The sequence below is a fragment of the Mustela lutreola genome, chromosome X (assembly GCF_030435805.1).
Source record: "Mustela lutreola isolate mMusLut2 chromosome X, mMusLut2.pri, whole genome shotgun sequence".
Lineage (NCBI taxonomy): Eukaryota > Metazoa > Chordata > Mammalia > Carnivora > Mustelidae > Mustela > Mustela lutreola.
The window spans coordinates 14,993,158-15,013,742 of NC_081308.1; the positions used below are offsets into that span (position 1 = coordinate 14,993,158).

Below are 20,585 nucleotides of genomic sequence, written 5' to 3' on the forward strand. Positions count from 1 at the left end.
CCTACTTGTGATCTCTGTCTGTGGAATAAATAAATAAATAATCTTTAAAAAAAAAAAAAAAAAAAAAGACAGTGTCTTTTGGGGCGCCTCAGTAGCTCAGTCAGTTAGGCAAATGATGCTAGACTTTGGCTCAGGCCATGATCTCAAGGTTGTGAGATCGAGCCCTGTGTTGAGCCCTAAGGCTAGCTCCACACTGAGGAAGTAGACTACATAACGTTCTCTTTCTCTCTCTCTCCCTCTGCTTCTCAGGCCCCTCCTCACAAACTTTCTCTCTCTCTCTCTCTCTCTCTCTCTCTTGCTCTCTCTCTCTAAATTTAAAAAATATATATATATAAATAAATAAAAGGCAGTATCTATCAAATCACTCACACATCCAAGAAAGCAGGATCAAATACTCAATTCTCTTATCTTAAGGTTATTTTACAGGAACTGATAAGAAAATAATTCTGAGGACTTGAACAAGCCTTGGCAAAAATCAATGGACAGACACTGCTTGGAGAAAACCAAGTTCGTTTTTAGTACCCTTTCTGTCCTCTCGGTGGGGCCCATCCCTCGTCTACAGGTGTCCAGTGACCTCATACTTTTTGAGCCCCTACCTGCTCTTAGAAGACTTCACAGCAAAGCTCATAAATCAAGTGCTATGTCCATTTACATTTTAACAATTCTTTAAACCAAAGAAAGACTCCCAAATTGTGGAATTTCAGGATCCTTTGAGATGAACAGGAGAAATGCTGAGGTGGCGGGGGATGGGCGGAGCTGGGCACAGTTTTTGCTAGGAACCGGACTGTGTACCTTCAAAATTCTTCTGTTGAAGCCCTAACCACCCCCCTCCTCCCCTACCCCCCAACCCCCACCCACCCCCATGACTGTATCTGAAGATAGGCTCTTTAGGAGATAATTATGTTAAATGAACTCATAAGGGTGGGGCCCTAACCCAGTTGGGTGTGGCTTTATGAGAGAAGGATCTCTCGTTTCTCTCAAACTTCCACCTCCCCCACCACGTGAGGGTACAGCAAGAAAGTGGCAGTTGGCAAGCCAGGAAGAGAGCCTAAAGTCACAGGGAAGTAGTCGCCTAGCCATCCTTCCTTGATGTTTTCACAAACGTTTACATTGAAGGGAGCCCTGCTCCCGAGTGGCTCAGTGAGTTAGGCGTCCGTCTGCTTTGGCTCAGGTTGTGATGCCAAGGTCCCGGGATCGAGCCCCACGTCAGGTTCCCTGCTCCTGAGGAGCCTGCTTCTCCCTCTCCTCCCCCTGTTCTTGTTCTTCCCTCTGTCTCTCTCTCAAATAAATAAAAATCTTAAAAATAGATAGAAATCAGAGAGGGAGAGAAACCATGAGAGTCTCTAGAATCAAACTGAGGATTACAGAAGGGGGTGCGTGGGATGGGGCAACTGGGCATTAAGGAGGGCCCATGTGGTGATGCGCACTGGGTGTTACATGCAAGTCATGAATCACTGAACACTACAACAAAAACTAATGATGTACTCTATGTTGGCTACCTGAACATAATAAAAAAATTTTAAAAATTTTTTTAATTAAAAAAAAATCTTAAAAATTACTTAAATAAACAAAGCTAGCCCCGTTGATATAGCATGTACCCTTAAAATATCAAATCTAAAGGACCGGGACACCTGAGTGGCTCAGTCGGTTAAGCCGTTGCGTTCAGCTCGGGTCATGATTCCAGGGTTCTGGGATCGAGTCCCGCATGGGGCTCCTTGCTCAGCAGGGAGCCTGCTTCTCTCTCTGCCTCTGCCTGTTGCTCTGCCTGCTTGTGGGAGCACGCTCGCTCGCTCACGCTCTCGATCTCTCTCTCTCTCTGACAAATAAATAAATAAAATCTTTAAAAAAAAAAATCTAAAGGACCAAGGGAACCCCCCAAGAGACCCAAACAAATACATGGGTGTTCCCCTGGTAGGCAGCAGCCCCTGGCAGAGGTACAGCAAGATTGTGCGAAATCCAGTCCAGAGCGGCAGTCAGGCTACCCTCCTGAGCATCCCAGCACATTGTGAGTTCCAACCAGGCAACGAGTCACGGAGATTCTGCTTACAAGGTCTTGAGGGGGAAAGGCCGGGTTATCGCATACCTTGTGGTCTTGAATTACACCAAGGCTCAGACCCAAACCCAGTTCTGGGGAAGGTGGGGTGGGGCAGCTGAAGGCGTGGCTAGAAGGAACACAGATCCTTGATGCAAAGCTTGAGAAACAGGTGTGGGTACATCCTTGAAATTTAACATCCGGAACTTAACAACCTCACGGTAAAAGGAAGGTCCAAGAAAGAGTTTCTTGTCCAAGGGACTGGAGAGCGAGCCCACAACAGAATATCGCAGGGAGAGGAGCGTGGAGGAGGATACAGCCAGGATGAGGTTTGTGGGGGCCATATGATGTAGTCAAGAGCTCAGCAGACATGATCCCCACCAGCCCAGAAACACAGACCCTTTCTCTCCATGATCGGGTGTATTTCCAGCCATGGAAATGGTTAGTGTCAGGCCAACAAAAGAACTAGACCCTGGTGAAACCTCCTTGAGTGAACCCCATGGGGCTCCCATGCGGTCTTCTTGTAATGGGAGTTTTATTAAAACAAACGAAAGTACTTCCTGACTGCTGGCCTCGAAGAACCTTGCCATAGTTGGGGTTCCTCCAGGAGGTGACTGCGGAAGGATTCAAGGGCATGTAGTTAGTTGATTTAGGATGTGATCCCAGTGAACAGGAGAATGGGGAAGGGAGACGGGAGCAGGAATCCAGCGAATACGGGTGCAGTACCCACCCCGTTACCGACCGGGTCAACTGAACCTCAATCCTGGCAAACTCAGGGGGCCGGTGGAGAACACCCTTCTGTCTCCGTTATCCCACCTGCGGGCAAAGGAGCTGGACTGTTTATCTACGACTGTCATCAGGCAGGGGTGGAAGGTGGCTCCAGGGGTGGGATGGGGAGTGTTAATTCCCTGGCTCTCCCAACGACCCCCCACAACCCCAGGGGCAGGCAGAGTGCACTTGGGGCAGGGAGACGCACAGCTGCTGTCTGGAAGGAGGCTGCTGTGCACCGAAGCAGTTGGGGGGCCGGGGATGTCGACATGGACACCCGGTCTCTGGGGAACGAACAAGGAAGTACGAGATGTTGAAGGCAGGAGAGAAGAGCTTGGTTTTATGCCTGCCCTGCTTCACACCTTTCTTCAGGTCGGTAGCCAGGATTTCGAGTGTGCGTACGTGTGTGTGTGTGTGTGTGTGTGTGTGTGTGTCTTTAAGTTTGGCGTGTGTTTGAGGCATTCAGCAGTTTCTCTTCGGGTGTCTGGAACATTTGAGAAGAGACTAGATGAGGGAGGTTAATTTCTACTGGAGGATAAAAGCAGCATTCAAAGAGCACTGGCTTTGCCCCCTCTGAAAGGGACTGCGCAGAGCTGGTTCTCGGGCCAGCACTGGAAGGACTAGCAGAGAGGCACTTGGGCCAGGATGTTCATCATCTGCAAATGGGCAATGGACAAAGGTTCCACATAATCCCCAACTGTGCTCCAAAGCCTTGCTATTCACTGTGGTCCTCCCAGAGCTACAGAATCGGCATTTGCAGGTGATTAGTTTGTATATTTGGAAAGCACTGCTACAAATAACACTGTTCGCTAACTGTTCTCCGTACAGAGCCCATTCAATGTCTGTGTCTCTCACCAAAATCAAGTGGAAGGTAAGTGCCTTCAGTGTATATTCACTCTCTCCAATTTGTGGAATAAACTTCAGATCTGTTGTTAATGCAACTTCGGACAGTGGAAGAAACTAGGGGCAAAACCTGCCGACCTGGGTGTAATCGCAACGAAATAAAGCAAACTTTAGTTTTCCAAAAACTTTCAATTACTTCTTTCTGCTCTTCCTTCCTTTTTTATTCTTCACAAAATTAGGAATCAGTGCTTAATAAGCCTGTACCATTCCAAGTCTATTCAGGTGTGTAAACCTTTGCCTCAACATCTGCAAAACATGTTCAACAGTTTCAGGAGTGTTTTCCATTTCAAAATGTGTGTGTGTGTGTGTGTGTGTGTGTGTGTGTGTTAGGAAAAGAAAGAGCACGCCAAAAATTCTTAGGATATTTTTTTAAATGACATTGCATATAGATAGTTAAGGAATAAGTGAGCACAGAAATAGGCTTCTTAGAAAAAAAAAAAAAGAAGAAGAAAAACAACTGATGCTAAAACTGAATTCAAGTTACAAATAAAAAGCTTCAATATTGTATACGGATACAGACGTGTATGTCCAAAGGTGGCTACTAATCCTAACAGCATGCAGAGGAAAAAATAATTGACAACTGTGAAAATTATTAGAAACAGTTGCCCCTTGAATAATGCCTGGCCCTCCCCTCCCCACCACACACACAGCTCATAGTCTGCATATAATTTTTGACTCTCCCAAAATTTAATGACTAATAGCTAGCTGTTGATCCAAAACTTTACCGATAACATAAACGGTCAATTAACACATATTTTGTATGCTATATTGTATTATATACTATATTCTTACAATAAAGTGGGCTGAGAAAAAAAATTAAGAAAATGATAAGGGGGTGGTGGTATGTCTGGGTGGCTCAGTTGGTTAAGCCTCCAGCTCTTGATTTCAGTCCAGATCATGAGTTCAGGGTTGTAGGATCGAGCCCTGTGTCAGGCTGTGAGCCCAGCCAGCAGTCTGCTGGAGATTCTCTCTCTCTCTCTCTCTCTCTTCCCCATGGCGCCCCTCCCCCGCTCCCGCTTTCTTAGATAAATAAATCAATCTTTAAAAAAAACGAAAAGAAAATCAGGGCACCTGAGAGACCCAGCAAATTAAGCATCTGCCTTCAGCCGGGGTCATGATCCCAGAATCCTGGGACTGAGCCCATGTTGGGCTCCCTGCTCGGTGGGGAGCCTGCTTCTCCTTCTCCCTCTACCTCTCCCCCTGTTCATGCTCTCTCACTCTCTCTCTCTCTCTCTCAAATAAATAAATAAAATCTTTGGGGGAAAAAAAGGGAAAGAAAATCAAAAGGAAAACACATTTGCAGTACTATATTGTAAAAAACCCACATATTAAGTGGACATGCACAGTTCAAAAAACCACACTGTTCAAGGGTTAACTATGTATTTAAAGCATTCTTTTATGTATTTAAGGGAAGCAGAATAGGACACCCCAAAATCTGCCTGTTTGGCATAAGGATTACCTTGAGGCTGATTATTTTTAAGAAACAGCAGACACAGGAGGCGTTCTGAAAACCCAAGTTACCCTTTTGTAAGACACATCTACATTTATAAAGGCATTATCAGTTTATAAGAGAGTTTCCCTTCCAGTACCAAGAATATACCCCAATCTCTAGAAGCTCTTATCAAGGGAGAAGGTAAGGACTTAGAACTGCGTAACAACCTTACCCTTGTCTATTGTGGTTTTCCTGGTAACCCCCCATTAACTGACTCCCCACCACCCCAACATCTTCTTTTGTCTTTAGCTGGAGATGGCATTTAAGATGATGTCTTGCACAATTTGGGGGAGTTACTCAGTTTTCCTGTGTCTCTGCCACGCAGGCAGGAGGTATACATGTTACTAAATTTGTTTTTCTCCTGTTAATCTGTCTTTTATTCCAGTGAGGAGCAGGGGAGGTCTCAGCCAAGAATCTGAAAGTATAGACAGGAAACTATTTTCCTCCCCTACGGTATTTACTAGATAGTAATGCACACATGTGTTCATCAAAAGATATGTCCAAGAGTGTTTCTCACAGCACTATTTATAAAAGCCTAAGACCAAACAAGCCAATAGTCCACTGACAGCAGAAAGGATAAATCGTGGTACAGTCGTAACAGAACACGGCAACTTGAATGCACACAACAATACGGATGAATCTCACAATCACTGAGTGAAGACAGTCAGATGTTCCGGGTGGTACCATATATATGAAATTGGAGAATGGGCAAAATCAATCTGTAACATCTGAATGAGAAGAGCAGTTAATTTGGGGAGGTAGTGACCAGAAGGAGAAATGGAAGGTTTCAGTTGCTGCTCATGTACTAATTCTTCATGTGGGGGGCTGGTAGCAGGTGCGTGCGGTTTGTGAAAAGTCACTGAGCTGCTCATTTATAATACGTATAATGTGTATTTCAATTAAAAGTTGAATTTTAAAAATATATGTAAGGGTGCCTGGGTGGCTCAGTCAGTTTAGTGGCCAACTCTTGACTTCAGTTCAGGTTATGATCTCAGGGCTGTGCGATCAAATCCCGCATCCAGCTCTATACTCAGCGGGGAGTCTGCTTGAGATTCTCTCTCTCTGGCCCTCCCCTTGTTTGTGTCCTCTCTTGTTCTCTCTCTCTAAATTAAATAAATCTTTAAAAATAATAATACATTAAAAATATATGCATATACACTTAATCCATTTTCACAAATGAGTCAAAAAAAAAAAAAAGGTAAGACCCAATATATCCATATCCATGAAATGGTACCTGACACACTGTCTCCTCTCACTAAAGAAGGATGCTGATTAGTCAAAGAAAATGACTAATAATGATGCATAGGTGACAAATATCACAAGAGTGACTAACGGTACACAGCTGCAGACTCATGTATGAACAATGAGTACAATGAGCATTGATTCACTTAAAGAATGTAAATCCTAGGGGTGCCTGGGTGGCTCAGCGTTTGGTTAAAGCCTCTGCCTTCGGCTCAGGTCATGATCCCAGGGTCCTGGGATCGAGCCCCACATCAGGCTCTCTGCTCAGCAGGGAGCCTGCTTCCTCCTCTCTCTCTCTCTGCCTGCCTCTCTGCCTACTTGTGATCTCTGTCTGTCAAATAAATAAATAAAATCCTTTAAGAAAAAAAAAATGTATATCCTACTGGGTCAAGGGTAATGGTTTCTCCAAATAGCCTAAAATATGTGATACATTCTAACAAAAATTTAATCATCTGTATAACAAAATCACTAGTAGAGTTCATTTGTACTGATTTTTCCTGGAACCTTTAGTACCATACAGAACTACAAGAGTTTACAAACTACAAGGGTTTACAAAAGACCCACAGCTAATCTTCAAACAATGCCTAAAAGGGAAACTACTTCAGCACATTATCTTCCCAATCTTTCTCTCCGTCTCCCACATATTCAATTCATGAATATCCAGAGAGTTTAGAAAATTCACAGGTCTAAATGCCAAGGTAAACATGTCAATTCTTCAAAGATCTGTTTTATTTATTATTTGAGAGAGAGAGAAAGAGAGAGAGGAAGGGGAGGGAGAGGGAGACTCTCCAGCAGATTCCACACTGAGCGCAGAGCCCAACACGGGGCTCTGTCTCACCACCCTGAGATCATGACCTGAGCTAAAATCAAGAGTCAGATGCTTAACTGACTGGGCTACTGAGGCACCCCAAACATGTCAACTTAAAAATCTGAGATCCAGTCTTACAGTGAGGAAGGCCAGGAAAGTCCCACATTGAAAAATGTGACATTGTTGATTCCTGGAATTCTAGCACTGTTTTTTCCCCCCTCCTTGGTAAAATGTAATTCCCCTTTGTCTGGAATCTCTAATAATTAGGATCCTAACACATATGCATCTGTTTATCAAATCACTGTTCTCACCAGAAGCTTCTGGACTTAGCCCCAGAAGAAGTTGACACTCATGTTAGAAAAAGAACATTTTGTGTCTTCAAAGTGCTGGAAATTATGTTAGGCAATTTAAATGTATCATTCATGCATCAAATATTTATTGAATACCTACTATATACCAAATACTGTTCTAGGCACTACAGATAAAGTGTCGTTCCTGCTCACATTCTAGCTGAAGGAGAGAAGGAGAGGGAAGGGGGAACAATAAATACACAAATAAGAAAACAAATAGAATGATAAAGTGCAATGTTGAGAATTAAAGTAAGATGAGGGGTGCCTGGGTGGCTCAGTGGGTTAAAGCCTCTGCCTCTGCTCAGGTCATGATCCCAGTGTCCTGGGATTGAGCCCCACATCGGGCTCTCTGCTCAGCAGGGAGCCTGCTTCCTCCTCTCTCTCTGCCTGCCTCTCTGCCTACTTGTGATCTCTGTCAAATAAACAAATAAAATCTTTAAAAAAATAAATAAATAAAGTAAGATGAGAAGGATACAGAGGGTAACATGTTGGCTATTCTAGATCAAGTGATCATAGGTGATATTTAAACTGAGATACAAATGATGAGAAACCAGCCATAGAAAAAGATTGGGGAGGGGACAAAGAGAACATTCCAGGGCCAACAGTTAGTACAAAAGACCAAAAGGAGCTTGATGGGAGGATAGTGGTCTTCAACACATACAGGTCAACAGTAAGGGAGTGACATCCAATTAATGCTTCTGAAAAGATTCTCTAGCTGCTGTATGGAAAATGGATTATAGGAGGCCACTGCAATTATCCAAGAACAAGCTAGTGGCAGACACAGAGTGAAGGCACAGAGAAGCCGGAACACCTGGGATATACTTTGGGAGCCAAATTGACAAGATTTGCTGATGCGCTTTGGATGTGGAGCATGAAATTTGTAGGCTTGGGGCTTGGGCAAGTGGGTGGATGGTGGTGCCACAGAAAGACATGAGGAAGAGAATCAGGTTTGGTCTGGGGCGCTGGGGGCAGGGGGCGGTGGCAGAGAATCAGGATTTTGCTTTGGAGAGGCGGAGTTTGAGGAAACATGGAGTTCAAGACTCCAATTAGATATCCATGTGAATTAGAAAGTCTTTTTGTTTCAAGATTTTTTTTTAAATTTTAATATTTCAAAAACACAAGGTGTTTAAGGCATGACTTTTTCTGTGCTTTCTTCCCCCTTTTTCATTTCTACAGCTCCCATTTCTCATTTCTGAGCCTTTTTGTGTTTTAAGTTACCTCCAAAACTTTCAACATTCTTAGAACTGGTCAATTTATCATCATTGTTTTGTAATATTTCTCAATGATATTTTTGAGCTAGTATAAAAATCTCAGATATTTTCTGAGACCATGAGATCGACTCTACATTTTAATCTCACAGAGGTTAGTGCGGGATGAATGCCGTGCTAAGGAGGCTGGAGTTCACGTTCTAAAATCAGTGTAAATGAATGAGTTCTGGAGTCCAGTGTACAGCGTGGTGACTCCAGATAACACTATGTATTGTATACTTGAAGTCTGCTAAAAGGGTAGATCCTAACTTCACACACACACTAAAACAAAGGTGTGTGGTGCTGGATGTTAGTTAACTTGAGTGTGGTGATTACTTCACAATGTATACCTACAACAAAACAGCAAATTATACACCTTAAACATGCACAACTCCTATTCGGCAATTATACGTCAATGAAGTTGGGAGAGGGGAAGAGTATATACAACGTTTTTAAAAGTATGGATCAGTGAACCTTGAGTGGTAGGAAAGGTCATGGCTGCAGGCACTGGCACCTGGATGAAATGCAAAGCCATGAGACTGGTGGGGTCATCTAAGGAGAGGCTGTAAAGAGAAGAAAAGGAGTCCCCGGCCCTAGAGGGACACCAGCCTTTGTAGGTTGAGCAGAGGAAGAGTCTGAAATGAAGGCTTAGAATAAGTTACCAGATAGAGTAGAAAGTGTAGTACAAAACAGTGTAGAACAATGGAAGCCACAAGGAGGAGGTGTTCATGGAAGGAGGGGATGACCGACTTGTCAAATGCTGCTGCAGAGTCAAGGACAGTCAGTCAGAGAAATGGCGGCTGCCATATTTGGCAACATGGCGTCCACTGAGAATCAGGACAGGTCCCTGATTAGATCAGACAGGGGATGAATGTGTGCTGATGAAGTATGTACAGTCTTTTAAGAGGCTCCTCTGAGAAGGGGTGACCAGTAATGAGGGGACGACAGGAGGGGGCTGCGGAGACAAAAGAGATATTCTTTATTAGAACATGACTGTGAGCTAGTAGAAATGATCCAGACAAGAGGGAGGGGTGCACTGAAGCAGGGAAGAATGAGGAGGACAGGATTAAGAATTACGTCCTTCCCAACATGAGAACAAAAACAATTAAGTACAGTAATGAATTATAAACCACTGAAAAAATAGGAATTCTGGAGTCCATACCAATAATAAATACATGAATAAAAAAATAAATGGGGAAGAGAGGAAGGGGTCTTGGTGAGGGCCAACTGGTAAATATGGAGAGAATACCGGAGTTGGAAACTCACATTAAGGACTGGATCAGGCAAAAATCACCACTGAATGCTGAATCTAGAGAGAAATACTGATGAGAAGCGGGCTATCTGTGTCTTCCCCTAGATGACTCACTAAGAGTAACCACACACTGGAGAAATTAGACAACACCTTGACCAGGTGATCAAAATTAACATCGCCAACAAGGAAGAGGGACATCTGTGTGGAGGCCACTTTTAGGCAAAGAGGCTTGAGCAACAGGATGCAGAGAGGGCCACAGTGACGCCCTCACTGCATACAACAGGCCCATCAGGCCACATACCTCAAAATACCCTTAGGCCCTAACTAGCCAGTGGGCTACTTACAACTAGGCACAGTTCCCAGAAGAGGGGAAGGTTCCATATGTGGCCATACCTCCTCATCTTCCCCCTTTAAAAACAGCCCCACCCAGTGCCTCACTGCAGACAGCCTCCCCTCTGCTGTCCTGCCCGCCACCCCCTGGGTGTAACCAGTAAACTTCTATCTCCTTCGTCCTGCCTCAGGTGAACCCTTTCACCTCCTGCCCCATTGGCCTCCACCTGATTGTGGCCCCACATTGGTCAGACGCCATTCCATCGAGATACCCCATTTAGGCACCAGATTCTGGGGACTGTGGGCCTCCAGATGTGATACCCTGAGGACACAATATCACCTATGCAGTATTCTCACTCAAGATGCATAATCTGTATCTAATCACAAGAAACATCAAACAGGGACGCCTGGGTGGCTCAGTTGGTTGGACGACTGCCTTCAGCCCAGGTCATGATCCCGGAGTCCGGGGATAGAGTCCCACATCAGGCTCCCAGCTCCATGGGGAGTCTGTTTCTCCCTCTGACCTTCTCCTTGCTCACGCTCTCTCTCAAATAAATAAATAAATAATCTTAATTTAAAAAAAAAAAAAAAAAAGAAACCTCAAACAAACCCAAATTGACCAATGTTTCTTAAAAAGACAGGAAGTGGTCTGCATGCATCCTAAATGCTGAAGGGGAGAAGCATTTGCCACCCCCAAAACGGCTTCTTTGGCCTAAGGATTATTTTAAACTGATTATTTCTAAGAAAAGCAGATGCAAGAGAAGCTCAGAAAACCCACCAACATTACCCTTTTATAGGAGACATTTACATGTATAAGGGAAATGTCCATCTTTAAAGGTGTCTTCCTCTCTGCCCCAGGAAGAGGGGGTGAATCTAAATCTCCAGGATCTCTCCCCAACAGAGAAGGCAGGACTTAAATCTGCATCACAGTCCTACTCCTGTTTACTGGGCTTTGCCTACTCACCTTCCACAACCGCCTCTCCAACCTCTGCCCCCAGATTTCCTCTGGGCCTTAGTTGGAGATGGTGCTTAAGGTGGTGACTTGGGCCATTTCACAGTTACTCAGCTGTCCCAGGTGCACGTTATTCAAGTTCTTTGTTTTTCTCTTGTTAATCTGTCTTGTATTGGAGGGAAGGGGGGTTTTGTGGAGGAAAAATTACTTTTCCTTCCCCACACCGCCAATGTCATAAAAGACAAAGAAAAAGAAAGGCTGTGGAAACATTCTAGACTAAAGGATGCTAAGAGAGGAGACCACTGTGAACACCCCTCGGACAAATCCTGTGCCAGAAGGAAAAAAATGCTGTAAAGGATGTTATCCTGTCTATTGTCTAACTTGGAAGACAAATAGCAGATTAGGTAAACAAACAGGCAAAACAAATAGCAGATTAGGTAACAGCATAATATCCATGTTAAATTTACCAAAGTTGACAGCAGCGCTGTGCTTATGTAAGCAAATATTCTTATTCTTCAGAAACCCATTCCGAAGGGCTTAGGAGTGAAGGCCACGCTGCATTTAACACCACCAAACAGCTCAGACAGGGGATGTGGGCATGCAGGAGTGCAGAGGAGAGAGCAACTGGGTAAGAAGGGAGGAATCTGGACAAGGGGCATATGGCTGTTTGCTGTACAATTTTTACTTTTGCAACTGACTACAAGGTTTGAAATTATTTCCAAATAAAAAGCTTTGATTTATTTAAGTAGGTGCCACACTCGAAGTGGGGCTTGAACTCATGACCTTGAAGATTAAGAGTCGAGTGCTCTACTCTACTGACTCAGCCAGCCCGGTGCCCTTCCACATAAAAAGCTTTTAAAAGGGGAGAGGGGAAGAATATGTCCTTGAGAAGGCAAAGAGGGTAAGAGGTCCAGAGCCCAGAAAAGCAGCCAGTCTCTGACACACCAGGCACGTTTCATTCGGTTTCACAGCACCAGTGGGGAGCACCAGGAGTATTAGCATTTGTACGAAAAGTGGGCATGTTGGGAGTTCAGGCGGAGGATCTAAGGAGGCTGGGTCTGCTCAGCAGGGAGTCCGCTTCCCCCACCCCTCTCTGCCTACTTGTGATCTCTGTCTGTCAAATAAATAAATAAAAATCTTTAGGGGGTGGGGGGGAAGGCTCCATAAGAGAATAAAGGCCATAAACATGACGTGTTGATAAAAGTTAGGAACTGTGTATGCTCCCTGTTGCCATGAGCACTGTGTAGGCTCTGAAATCACATGGTTGGTGTTCAAAGCCTACATCCATTAGTTACCTTTTGTATGTCCTTGGCCAAGTTACTTAACCTCTGTGCCTCGGTTTCCTCATCCGTAAAAATGATAGCAGCACGTGCCTCAAGTTGGAAGGATTAAATGAGGGAATATGTGTAAAGCAGGAAGACCAGTGCCTGCTCATTAAGTATTAGCTATTAGCTATCCTTATTACCATCAAAGAATCAGAAATGCAGTAGACACCAGATGTCTGTTGATTAACGAACAGCTTATATTAGAATCTACTCCATCCTTAACCAACAGAAAGTGCTATACTAAAATGGAACAGAAAAGCAGAGAGTACATTGAAATGCGCTTAGGATTAGTGTCCTGATTTCTTCTAGATTCCAGGCAGCCTCATTCATCCGGTTGACCAATACTTACTGAGCACCTACCATATCCCCCATTCTAGGTCCTGAGAACACAGCACTGAGCAAGACACACAAAATCCTCGCTCTCTGGGAATTTATATTCCAGCAGGGGAAAGAAGACAAGGAATCCGTGAACCAATAATTAAATGACACAATTGCAGATAACAAGTCATTGGGCAGAAAACAAAAGCAGGATGTGGGGATGGCCATTCACAGACCATTCACAGCGGTTAGCAGGGAATGTTGTTTTGGAAGGATGGCAACAAGTTATATGAACATTTGACGAAATGGTGCTCTGTAAGGGCAGCACAGCAAACGCGCCCGTATGTTTGGGGGAAGTGTGAGAATGGGGGTGAAGGCCACATAGGGCCTCGGAGGCTACAGTGAGGAACCGGGGTCTTATTTGAAGTGTGGTGGAGGTTATTATTAGAGGGTTTGGGGCAGTGGATTTCCAGAGGCTGCATTTGCAAGCTGTTCTTTGGGGTCAAGGGTGGATGCTGGTTTAGAGGCGACACAGTAATTCAACAGTGAAATGTCTCACTTTGCAGCACAGCAGGACCTGATATGAAATAAATCTGTCTAGGACACCGGGCAGCAGTCGGGGGTCTTAGACACTAAAGGGAAGGTTTATAAACCAGTGTTTTATGAAAGAGTGGTTGCATCCCTTTACAGGGAAATGATCATCATTTTTAGATGAAATAGAACAGACGGAAGAAAAATGAAACTGTCAGAGTACACTGCACAAAGCCAAAATGCATAAGACTTTGTAAGATCCTATTTCAGTCTTATATAGGTACGTTCATACTAGGTTGAGATGTAAAATGTACTTCTCACTATGGATGGCAAGCAAGAAAGTTTGAAAACACTACCAAAAGTTAGCTTATTTATTCATAAGCAGGTTATATAATCTGTCCCTTTATTTTCTCCCTTTCTTGCTGTACCTGGCATCCTCCCAAATGAGGACATTATAAAAAGCTCCAAAGGTAGTATCTTCATAGTCTAAATGAAACAACTGACTTTTGTATTACACTTTAACCTTCTCCTCCAGGGAGACCAAAATATGACCCTCTGTAGAAGCTGGGAAGAGTGACTCACCTCTAAACTGTTAGGCTTTTTCAATGGAAAAAAAGAATCTAAGCAGACTACGAAATTTTAAAATGAAACTTGAGACGTTTAGAAGCTCCAAATGCAAAGAAACTTCCTGACGATAGTAAGAATAAGGACCAGAACATTAGAGCAAGCACAATACCCAGTAGGAAAGCATCAGACTCATTCCCACCCAAATCAGATACTCCTCAACAGTGCCCTAGAAGGAAGCCTAGCCACTAAGGCAAGCAAGTAAAATGAAAGAAAATATGGAGAGTGGGGAGGGGAAATGCCTGTATTGTTTCATTTCCAGAAAGTTTGATTGTCTACCTTAGAAATCCAAGAAAACTCACTAGAAGAACTTTGAACTAATAAAAATTCAGTAGCATGGCTTGAATATGGATGCACCTACGAAAAAATAAATAACCTTTCTATACAAGAGTACTGGAAGTGTAAAATGAAATGGGAATAAATGATAACAATTTCTTTTTTTTTTTAAAGATTTTATTTATTTATTTGACAGAGACCACAAGTAGCAGAGAGAGAGAGAGAGAGAGAGAGAAGCAGGCTGAGCAGAGAGCCCGATGCGGGACTCGATCCCAGGACCCTGAGATCATGACCTGAGCTGAAGGCAGCGGCTTAACCCACTGAGCCACCCAGGCGCCCAATGATAACAATTTCTAAAAGCAATAAAAAGTATACCCACAAAACAATCTAGGAATTCACCTTGCAAGAATGTGTAAGACCTACAATGTAGTATAGGCATGAGGCCAGACATACAGATGAATGGAACAGAACAGAATTCAAAAATAAATGCACACAGGGGCGCCTGGGTGGCTCAGTCAGTTAAGCGTCCGACTCTTGATTTGGGCTCAGGTCATGATCTCAGAGTTGTGAGATCGAGCCCCAGGTCAGGCTGCACTGGGCGTGGAGGCCACTTAAAATGCTCTTCTCTCTCTCCCTCTCTCTCCTCCCCTCTCTATCACACCACATCCCCTCCCCCCCTACCCCGTCTCTAAAATAAATACATAAACAAACAAACCCACACATGTACAGTCAATTAATTTTTGACAAAGGGACCAAGGGAATACAAGGAGTAAAGTATGGTCTTTTCAACAAATCATATTGGAAGGACTGGCTATCTATATGAACAAAAGTGAATCTTGACCCACACAAAAGTTAACCGAAATAAAGCCATAAAAAGATAAAACAATAAAATGTCCAGAAAAAATCCTGGTAAAGGTGAAGTAGACAAAGATTTATCAGGTTACTAAAACTGCTATCTATAGAAGGAACAAAACCTGATAAATTAGACTTTATCAAATTGAAATCTTCTACTCTGGGGCACCTGGGTGGCTCAATGGGTTAAGCCTCTGCCTTGGGCTCAGGTCATAATCTCAGGGTCCTGGGAATGAGTCCCGCATCGGACTCTCTGCTCAGCAGGGAGCCTGCTTCCTCCTCTCTCTGCCTGCCTCTCTGCCTACTTGTGATCTCTACCTGTCAAATAAATAAATAAAATCTTCAAAAAAAAAAGATCAAAGCTATTCTTATTTAAAAAAAAAAAAGAAATCTTACACTCGTCAAAAAACATCATTAATTCCACTTTTATGATGTATAAGTCAAATAAAATATTCAAACTCATAAAAACAAAGGGTAGGATGGTGGTTGCCAGGGGCTAGGGGAGGGGGAAATAGGAAGTTAGCATTCAATGGGCATAAAGCTTCAGCTATGCACAATGAATCCATTCTACTAGATCAGCCGCTTGCCATGACAACTATAGTGAACAATCCTCTACTATACACTTAAAAATTTAAGAGGATAGCTCTCAAGTTAAGAGTTCTCACATCACAAAAAGAAAATGCAAAAGCAAGCCACAGACTTAAAGAAAATGTTTGCAATAGATATCTGACCTGTATCCAGATATATGATATATGCAGAGCTCTTGTGACTCACTCAGCCAATACAATCTAGAAAAACAGACATTTCATAAGATATACAAATGACCAAAAAGCACATGAAAAGATGCTCAACATCCCTAGTCATTAGGGAAGTGCAAACTGAAACCACAGAGCGCGGCCACCACAAACCCACTGGAACGGCTAAGACAAAAATCAAACTGACTATACCAAGTGCCGACGGGGAGCAGCCCACGCAGCTGGACCTCTCATACATTGGCCGGTGGCGGCACGCTGGCGTGTAGCCGCTTGGGGAAAGTCTGGCCATTTCTTACAAAGTTAGATTTACCATATAACCCAGTGGCAATCCTATTTGGAGGTATTTACCTGAATGAAAGTGTATGTTCACACAGGAAGCTGTCTGTGAACGTTCACAGTGGCCCTATCCATAAGCACAGAAAGTCAGGGAATGGATAAACTGTGGAATAGTACTCAGCAATAAAAAGGCAAATTACTGATTCACGGGACACTGAGAAATCTCAAATGCATTACATGAGGTGAAAGAAGCCACGCTCAGAAGGCCACATCATTTATGAATCCAGTCGCTGGGCATTCTGGAAAAGATAAAGTTACAGCAACAGAAAGTAAATCAATGGTTGCCAGGGGCTGAGTATGGTGGAGGCGGCTGACTACAGAGGGGTCAAAAAGGAATTTTCTGGAGTGACCAAATTCTTCTGTCTTGCTATGGTGCTCATTAGATGGCCATATGAACCTGTCAAAACTTTTAAAACTGTACACAAAGATGATGAATATTATTTTTTTTAAGGATTTTATTTATTTATTTGACAGAGATCACAAGTAGGCAGAGAGGCAGGCAGAGAGAGAGGAGGAAGCAGGCTTCCCGCTGAGCAGAGAGCCCGATGTGGGTCTCGATCCCAGGACCCTGAGATCATGACCTGAGCCGAAGGCAGCGGTTTAATCCACTGAGCCACCCAGGCGCCCCTGAATATTATTATACGTAAATTATGCCTCAATCTCAAAAACATGGAGTCAACTCAAGAATTAATTAAGTAATTTATAAAATGGAACAGAGTGTTCAGAGACTCTTATTTGATTGAGAGAATTTATTTTAATTTTTACCAAATGTTGAGCCCATTTCTTAATTTCCAGTGCCCCCCCACCTCATACCATGTTCCCAAAACAAGTTCCATGTGGATTAAAGACCCACATATTTTAAAAACCATACACATTTTATTTATTTATTTTTAAGATTTTATTTGTTTATTTGACAGACAGAGATCACAAGTAGGCAGAGAGGCAGGCAGAGAGTGGAGAAAGCAGGCTCCCCGCTGAGCAGAGAGCCCTATGCGGGGCTCGATCCCAGGACCCCAGGACCCCGGGATCATGACCTGAGCCGAAGGCAGAGACTTTAACCCACTGAGCCACCCAGGCGCCCCACCATACACATTTTAAAAGAATTTTTTGCCCTCGATCTTGGGGTAGGGAAGGCCTTTCTCAGCAAGGCCTCAAAACCAGTTCCTAGGTTTTGGCTAAAGGCAGATTCTCTTTTCTAGCTTCCAAATTATTAACATCACAGAAACACATTCTCTGCCCACCCTTTTTTTTTTTTTTGGTTAAGGGTGCTCTTCCCAACTTGTAGGGAGTATCTGAAAGGGACTTGGCACTCTCAGGCAGCAAAATGGAAAAATGTGTTTGTCAGTTTCTTGTGAGCAGTGAAAGCACCAGGAACCTACATAGTGATGTCCCCCTCGGAGTCCTAAGTCAGACTCAGACACGCCACAACCACACCAGAGCCCCTGGAACCAACACGTAGGCCACACAAAAGCAGCTTCTTAACCGGCTCCCTAACACCTGAGCAAACTTGCTTTGCCATTTCTGGAAGGCTGTTCATGGTACTAAAAACACAGCAGCTCTCTTTTCCCTGCCCAACCTGCCAATGAAATTCCAGTTCTCAAGATGTTTTCTCCCCCTGAACAAAATCATATCCATAATTAAAGTTCAGCTTCTTTTTCTTTTCTGTGTTTCCAACCTTTTTTTTTTTTTTTTTTCTAGAAAATCAAACACACCTGGAGTCTGTGGGCAAGAATTACTCACACGGAAAACACGCTGCGTTCCTTCAGTGTTTGTCTATAGCAGAATCTGCTCTATCCCCCTTGTAAGGAAAGTCACCTTGCAGGGATGTGGGAATGTAAAAGCGGTGGGAATCCGATCAGGGCCTGGCATCAGGCTGAGGCCCTGTAAAACAATACCCCTGAACAGCTACAAAATTTGGCCACTTTTTGTTTTCTAGATTTGCATTTGAGATGTGAAAGCAGCCAAACCAAGCAATGTCCAGCTCGTTTCAGATCTTAACTAAGCAAAACTCTGAGACACTAAAACAGGTCTCCCCAAATATTTTGGGAATAACACGTATTTTGTCACTTAATTTACAAATTATTATGAGGTCGAACTTAAAACTGTATTGCCTATTAATAACAAAGCTCTTAATAAACCATTAATTATTCATATTAATAAAGCAATACATATTGGCATACCATGTATAACTGAGGTTACACTCCCAGGCTTATCTCTTTCAAATAGCCAAAGAGAAAGGAAGAAAGACGGGAGGAACAGCAACATTCGGCTAGACTTCGGCTTAATAAACCTTCACTCTCCATCACCCACCAGCTCCTAACCCTGATCAAAGAAACAAGTGCTACTTCCGCCAACGGGGACTATTAGGATTCACTACATAATTTGTGAGCCCCAGGGCAGAATGAAAATGCGAAGCCCCCGCTCAAAAAATGAGTAAGAATTTCAACAGTGACAGCAAAGCGTGAAGACCAAAATACAGGTTGTATGCCCACGAAGCCAGCTCGACCAACAGATAATGTATCTGGATAGTAAGTTAATAAGAAAAGTAAAGCACTTAGCTTCTTAACGCGTAGCTATCATTTTCATGTGTGTGTTTGGGGTGGAGCTGGGACTGCTAAAGTCTTAGGACCTCTTCCCCCTGTCTCTCACTTTCTTAGGTTTTCAGCCTGTTGGCTGAAAAAAGTACTTCTGCTGTGCCTACCGTAGAAAATGTGTTCCATGGAGCCCAAGCATCAGCATCACGTGGGGGCTTGTTAGAAATGCAGGCTGTCCGGTCCCACCCCAGATCTACCGAATCAGAATCTGCAGTTTAGCAAGATTCCCAAGGGATTCGTGGAGAGTACAAACTAAGAAGTGTCACTATCCAGGCAGCCACGGAAAACCTCTGCCTCCTGCCTCATCTGACGCGGGCAAAGCCCGTCTCCTCCTCACCTTGTATATAGTTCTGGAGTCTCGAAAGGGCGAGTCCCAGCCGGAAAAAGCTCGCCCGAGACCTCCAGCCTCCTCCTTGCTCCCCATGCTCACCCCCAGGCTTCGAGCTGCAGCTCCATCTGGCCGCGCCCCCGGCCCCCGCCACCTGCTCTGGGTCCCGCCAGACAGCGCCGAGCCGAGCCGTCTGGGGCCCGCGGCGCGTTCGCGCTCCGCAAGCTCCAACGCACCCCACGGCCGGAGCGGTAAACGGAGTCCCCCAAGGGTCCGGTTTCGAGGGCCGTCCGCGCAAACGAGACGCGGGAGTCCGTCTCCCGGAGGGGCGGGGAGAGTTGGAGTCCGCTTGAAGCTTTTGGATACACACGCCGTCCCCCTCACCCCTCCGAGAACGCGTCGCCGGAGCCCCCTCTCCCGTGGCGCGCACTCTCCCACGGTCGGGGTGCCGGCCCCCGGGGCTCGGCCTCTGCCTCACAGGGCGGCCCTGGCTCCGACTCAGAGCCGCAGCGGGGCGGAGGGAGCGTTCGCCCCGCTGTCCCGTCGCCCTCCAGGTCCAGGCGCTCCGCCCGAGCCGCCCGCGCCCGCCACCGGCTCCCGGGCTGGGTCTCAGCAGCCCGGGGGAACAGCCTCATCCCGGCGCTGCGCGCTTACCTGCCAATCCCGGCCGACCCGCTGGCCGCTGGCGCCCTCCGGCCCTCCTTTTCCCTCCGGCCGCGTCCCTCCCCCTTCCCGCGGGCTGGGCGCCGCCCCCGTCGCTCCGGGACCGCTCGCCCGCCTGCTCTCCAGCAGCCCAGCGCGGCGTGGCGCGTCCGGCGCTCGGCGGCGGCGAGGCTGGGCGCGGAGGCTGGACTCGGAGGTGGGGAGCGGGCGGGGCGCCGAGGGGAGGAGGGTGTGAGCCAGTGGCGCGGCCGGCCGAAGCCGGACAGGGAGCTCGGGGCAGGGGGGCGGGGAGAGAATCGCGGCCCGCGGGCTGGGCGGTCCACCCCACCCCTGCAGAGGCCCCCGCGACGCTTCGGGACTCCCCGGACCGCGCGACCCTCGGGTGCCCCGCGGCGGGTCCGGCGCGCTCCTTGGAGACCCCCCAAACCTCCAAACCTATCCTCTCACCTTTAGGGGTCGCCCTGGTACCCAAATGCCTGGTTCACTGTTTTCGGCACCGTGCACTGTGATGGATGGGAGCCCCAGGTCTCCCCTCTGCCACAGTATTCCCAATGCAGAGATCATAATGTCGAACCACTGGAGGGGGATTCGGAGAGATCCCGTAAAA

General features: G+C 45.5%; 1 protein-coding gene across 3 annotated transcripts in view; it reads right to left on the reverse strand.

Annotated features, from left to right (window-relative positions):
- ADGRG2 (adhesion G protein-coupled receptor G2) overlaps positions 1–20,120 on the reverse strand; it is a 138,350-nt gene extending 118,230 nt beyond the window's left edge. For all 3 annotated transcript variants that reach the window (XM_059157977.1, XM_059157978.1, XM_059157976.1), the window contains exon 1: positions 19,970–20,120. The gene's annotated coding sequence lies outside the window, so the exon portion shown is untranslated. The remainder of the gene's footprint in view (positions 1–19,969) is intronic.
- Positions 20,121–20,585: the final 465 nt, after the last annotated feature.